This window comes from Oryza sativa, chromosome 5, assembly GCF_034140825.1.
Source record: "Oryza sativa Japonica Group chromosome 5, ASM3414082v1".
Taxonomy (NCBI): Eukaryota; Viridiplantae; Streptophyta; class Magnoliopsida; order Poales; family Poaceae; genus Oryza; species Oryza sativa.
This window is the reverse complement of record NC_089039.1, coordinates 5,679,681-5,686,278: the sequence shown is the minus strand read 5'-3', so window position 1 is coordinate 5,686,278 and position 6,598 is coordinate 5,679,681. Positions and strand designations below refer to the sequence as shown.

The window sequence follows — 6,598 nt, the reverse complement described above, 5'->3', positions numbered from 1 at the left end:
ATACCCCCGGATCTTTACTCCCAGTTGTTGAGAACAACCGGGACTAAAAATATCTTTAGTCCCGGTTGTTCTCAACAACCGGGAGTAAAGATCTTTTCCTGCTATTTCGAAATTCTTTTTAAACCCGGTTAGGGTTAAGAACCGGGACTAAAGATTATAGCACTGCATATGATTTTCACTTACATATGTGTTTATAAAATAGAAGTTAATGCATTAACATTATTTAAAGTACAAAGATTAATGACAATTACCTCGAAAAATTATTTTTGTCTGTGATAAATTAAGTGGATAAATCGTAATAAGCAAATATAATTAATAAAAATTCCAATAATCATATATACTTAGCATATATATGAATGATATTATTATATTGGTAAAAACTCTAATTAAGATATGTATGTACATACTGCATGATTTAAAATTAATAAAAATTGTAATCATCATATGTACTTAGCGTAGGAATTATATTAAATTAAATGCTAAAAACTCTAATTAACATATGTAAATGCCACATGCATGATTTAAACCTTTTAAAAATTCGAATAGTCATATATAAGTAGCATATGAAAGATAGTAAATTAAATTGTGAAAAACTCTAATATATGAATGATAGTTTTAAAAATATATTAAATTTAATACTTTTAAAAATTCTCCAGTCAATTATAATTAGCATATGAATGATAGTAAATTAAATGTTAAAAACTCTAATTAACATATGAAATTGCCACTTGCGTGATTTAAAACTTTTAAAAATCCTCTAGTCAATTATAATTAGCATATGAATGCTAGTAAATTAAATGTTAAAAACTCTAATTAACATACATATGAAATTGCCACCTGTGTGATTTAAAACTTTTAAAAATTGTAAGTATCACATATAACTAGCATATACATGATTTAAACTTGTTGAAACCTCTAATAATCGTGCGTAATTAACATATGCCATACATCAATTGATTTATATGGATAATCAATACATCCAAAATAGTTTACATCGTGTACACAATAATTACGGCACGTACTTTCTCCTCACTATTGTTCCCTCCTTGTGATCGCTGCGTGAGTAAGGGGTGTCTTCATTTGATAGGAGGATGCTAGGGTCAATCGTCACCGTGAAAGGGGGTTGCCCATCCAACTGATCGTAATCCTCGTCAGTCTTGTCCTCAACTCCGACGATTTTTCTTTTGCCTGGGAGAACCACTTGACGCTTAGGCTCATCAGGCCCTCTGCCCTTCTTTCCTTTGCTAGACATGTCCTTCACGAAAAAGACTTGCGTTACATCATTGGCAAGGACAAAAGGTTCGTCCGAGTATCCAACCTTGTTAAGGTCAACAGTTGTCATCCCACTGTCATAAATCATTACGCCTCCACCAGTCAACCTAACCCATTGGCACCGGAACAGAGGAACCTTGAGAGGACCATAGTCAAGTTCCCATATGTCCTCGATGGCACCGTAATACGTGGCAGTTGTTCCATCGTGTCCCATGGCATCGACACGAATAGCGCTGTTTTGGTTCGTGCTCTTCATGTCTTGGGCTCTCGTGTAGAATGTGTACCCATTGATCTCATATCCCTGGAATGTCGCGATCGACCCAGATGGTCCCCTCGCCAGGAAGGCAAGTTGTTGGTTGATCGACTCGTTACCCATGAGATGTTGTCGTAGCCACGCGGGGAAAGTATCAATGTGATGCCGTGTAATCCATGCATCGGACTTACCGATGTTCCTGGCGCGAACTAGAGCCAAGTGCTCCTCGATGTAAGGAGCTACCAATGAAGAGTGTTGCAGAACAGTGAAATGGGCTTTACGGAATAAATTGTTGTCTACCGTCGTTATTGCTTTCCTTCCGAGAGTTCCCTTTCCCCGTAGTCTCCCTTCATGGCGTGATTCAGGTATCCCGATTGGGCGAAGGTCTTCGATAAATTCTACGCAAAATTCGATGACCTCCTCTGTTCCATAACCCTTGGCGATGCTTGCCTCTGGACGAGCACGGTTACGAACATACTTGTTCAGAACGCCCATGTACCTCTCGAAAGAAAACATGTTGTGTAGGTACATAGGCCCGAGAATACGGATCTCTTTCACAAGGTGACAAAGCAGATGCGTCATTATATTAAAAAATGAAGGTGGAAATATCAACTCAAAACTGACGAGACATTGCACCACTTCATTCTGAAGGGCTTCTAATCTATCCGGATCGATGACCTTCTGCGAAATTGCGTTCATGAATGCCCATAGCTTTGTTATTGTTGCCCGGACATTGTCTGGAAGGATACCCCTTATTACAACTGGTAGCAGTTGTGTCATCAACACGTGACAGTCATGAGACTTTAGGTTTGTGAACTTCTTCTCCTTCGTGCTTATTATTCGCTTGATATTCGTGGAATATCCAGACGGTACCTTTATGCTCTCCAAGCATTCAAACATACTTTCCTTCTCTGCCTTGCTAAGAGTGTAGCTGGCTGGACTCAAGTAATGGCTTCCTTTCTCCTTTGGTTCCATATGCTTCAGATCATTACGTGCTTCCAGTGTATCTTTCGACTTTCCGTATACACCTAGGAAGCCAAGAAGGTTTACGTAAAGGTTCTTAGTGAGGTGCATCACGTCGATTGCGTGGCGTACGTCCAAGAATTCCTAATATGGTAACTCCCAAAATATAGAGTTCTTTTTCCACATCGCCGCGTGACCATCTTCGCTCTCTATATGCTGGCTTCCAGGCCCCTTTCCGAACACTACTTTAAGATCTTTAACCATAGCAAACACTGTTTTCCCGCTGCGATGTTTAGGCTTCGTACGGTGGTCGGCCTTATGTTCGAAGTGCTTGCCTTTCTTCCGTACCGGGTGGTTTGCTGCAAGGAATCGACGATGACCCATGTATACAACCTTCCTACAGTGCTTAAGATACGTACTTTCTGTTTCATCCATACAGTGAGTGCAAGCCTTGTACCCCTTGTTGGACTGTCCGAATAGGTTGCTAAGTGCAGGCCAATCGTTGATGGTTACGAACAGCAGCGCTCGTAGGTTAAACTCCTCCTGTTTGTCCTCGTCCCACACGGGGACACCTTCCTTCTTCCACAACTGTTTAAGATCTTCGACCAGTGGTCTTAGGTACACGTCGATGTCGTTACCAGGTTGCTTGGGGCCTTGAATAATAATCGGCATCATTATGTACTTCCTCTTCATGCATAGCCAGGGGGGGAGGTTGTAGATACACATCGTAACGGGCCAAGTGCTATGGCCGCTGCTCATCTCTCCAAAAGGATTCATGCCATCCGTACTCAAACCAAACCGTATGTTTCGTGCGTCCTTTCCAAATTCTTTAAATTTTCTGTCGATGTTTCGCCACTGCGAACCATCGGCGGGGTGTCTCAGCATCCCGTCCTGTTGACGCTCTTCAGCGTGCCATCGCAACATTCTAGCATTCCCCTTGTTCCTGAACAAACGCTTTAGCCGTGGTATTATAGGGAAATACCACATCACCTTAGCAGGAATTCTCTTCTTTGTTAGCTGCCCGTCAACTTCTTCTGGATTGTCCCGTCTAATCTTGTATCGTAGTGCTTTGCAAACAGGGCATGCTTCTAGGTTCTCATACTCCTCACCGCGATATAGGATACAATCGTTCGGACATGCGTGAATCTTATGAACTTCCAGTCCTAATGGGCAGACTATCTTCTTAGCCTCGTACGTTGTCTCGGACAATTTGTTTTCCCCCGGAAGAATGTTCTTGACGAGTTTCAATAAATCGCCAAATGCCTTGTCACTAACCCCATTTTTTGCCTTCCATTGCAACAACTCCAGAGTGGTATCCAACTTTTTGTGCCCCTGCTCGCAACCTGGGTACAACGAAGTTCTGTGGTCCTCCAACATCTTGTCCAATTTATGGGCCTCCTTTTCACTTTCGCAGTCCTCCCTGGCGTCCTGCAACATCTGACCAAGATCATCCGCAACGTCGTTACCATCAGCAGCTATTTCCTCCTCGCCCGTTTGATTTCCTTCAAATCCAACATACTGAGCAAAGTCCGGAATATTGTCGTCTTCCACTTCATCTTCTTCCATTTCAACACCTTGCTCTCCGTGGGATGTCCAACAATTATAGCTTGGCATGAACCCCGACTCAAACAAGTGGAAATGAATAGTCCTGGATGCAGAATACTCCTTCTGATTCTTACACTTATTGCATGGACAACAAATAAAACCCCTTTGCCTGTTAGCTTCGGCCACTCTCAAAAAATAGTGCACGCCGTCAATAAACTCTTTGGACCGCCGGTCAGCGTACATCCATTGCCGATCCATCTACATGAGTCAAAAAAACCGTACACAAATAATTATTCTTACAATAATGACAGTCATACAATAATTATAAGATATCTTTATTCATACAAAAATCATAAAATATTACACCAAATAATTCTTAAAAACTATTTGTAAAGTTTTAAACTAATTTTAATGTGTTTTACTTCTTTTAATTTTCATTTTAGTTTGTTTTCTATTATTTAAGATTAACTTTCACTAGAGTTTTCCTTCTCAACTATTTTATAAAACCTTGTTTAGCAAATGAACTAAATTTCTATATATTCTTTCTTCCCCACACACATTTTCTCTCTCATCAACTTACAACTAAATTTTGGAGACAAAAAAAAGTGTGCAAAACATAGGTGCAAATGTAGTATGACAAAAAAAACATTGGAGGATGAAGTTGCAAACCTTTTAGGCACCTCCGATTTGTATGTAATCACCAAAATAAATTCAATAGAAATTTTGGCATGACCTCCCCTCTTTTTTGAAGAAATTTTGAAGCTTGCTCGGGCAGCTGGAGGAGGAAAAAGACATATATATAGGGGTGGGACTTTAGTCCCGGTTGGTAGCACCAACCAGGGCTAAAGATCACCGAGATCTTTAGTCCCGGTTGGTGTTACCAACCGGGACTAAAGATCCCGGGGGGGCCTGATAGGCCCTGACAGCATTCGAACCGGGACTAAAGATCGGTTGGTAACACAAACCGGGACTAAAGATCAAATATGTCCGTTACCCTTTTGAACCGGGACTAAAGATCATCTTTAGCCCCGGTTTTTATTGCATCCGGGACTATTGTGGAAATCGGCCGACCGACGAAAGATGGTTTCTCCACCAGTCCTATGATATCATATAAGTATAGGTGTATTACAAAACCAACACTAATAATATAATTACAAGATTTTCTAATAATCGATACTTTTATACAAGAAAAGTGCTGGTTTTTCTAATAAATCAGCACATTTGCTGAGCCGTACCAGCATGCAGTTGAGCGTGGAGTGGGAGATTGAGGACAAAAATCCTTCAAGTATCGTAATTCTCATTGCTCTCGGCCTTATAATCTCACATCTCATCATCTCTCATCTCCCAACCCGATCCCGGCCGGCCGTCTCTCCCAGCAAGGCAAGGGTGCGTTCGCCTCCTCTTCCCCCAGCCGGCGAGCGGCAGGACTGCCTCCTTTATTCACCCTGTTCACTCCGTTTCTCCTCATCCACTACATCTCCCTTATGCAACTCTCCCTCTTCCCTCCTCTTCGCACCACTCAAGCTGACACTAGGCCACGGGCAATGGCCACTTTCTCCCTAGTGTGACGGTCACTGGATCCGTCCACATAGCGCATAGTGACCACGAGATCCAGCCAACTAGAGCCTGGCCTGGAGCTCAACCTCCCTCTCCTCTCGATATAGTTGTAGTCACGATGATGCATCGAGTCAGATTTTTCTGATTCGTGACCTAAAAGGTGCCAGTTTATGAACCGTGTCATCGATGATTCTTCCCATCAGGCTGGAATGGGGTGGCTTGGTAATCCGGCACCTATACGAGGTTTCGAATTGACACTCATTGGGTGTTCTGTACTAGTATATTTTGTTAATTAGCGCTATATTTCTGATTACGATTTGGTCTAAACAATTAACTATTGCTAATGTGAGGTATATATCTGACTGTGTAGGGGATTTAAATACAAGAAACAAACACATCAGAATGGGGTGGTAGGAAGTCATTAGGAACACAAAAACCAAATTATTTTTTTGAAATAAATATAACACAAATAGAACTAACCTGATAAAATTGAGTCTAACGAACGTTGTAATTAAGTCCGGTTTAACCGGACGTATACCATGTCTGCTGGTGTGCCTCTGTTCTGACCGCTGATAGATCTTTGGTCTAATTGGAAAAAATGGACAAACATAACTCTTTACAAGATGATCAACAATATTGCATCAAGGTGAGTTCATAATACCTCTAAACCGCCTCTCCACCTTGATGTATTATAAACAGATATTGAGACAAATTCTTTTATTAAATGGCACATCACGGACCTTGCACGTAATTATACTCAATATATATTTGTCCATAAATATAAAGTATTTTAGGTTATTTAATAAAATTTTAAGGTGAAGGGTGAAATTATTCTGTTGTCTCAAAAATAAGTTGATTGGAAATTAAAGAACAGTCTAGCGATGTACTGCTCCCTCCGTCCTATAATATAAGGGATTTTATGTCCAAATTTATTATATTAGGATGTGTCACATCCATCCAAAATCCCTTATATTATAGGACGGAGGGAATACTAACTACTACTCTCTC

The 6,598-nt window shown here is 40.9% G+C and overlaps 1 pseudogene; it reads right to left on the bottom strand.

The window, feature by feature from the left end:
• Nucleotides 1-945: 945 nt before the first annotated feature.
• On the bottom strand, nucleotides 946-4,276 carry LOC107281083 (uncharacterized; annotated as a pseudogene).
• Between the last annotated feature and the right edge of the window lie 2,322 nt (nucleotides 4,277-6,598).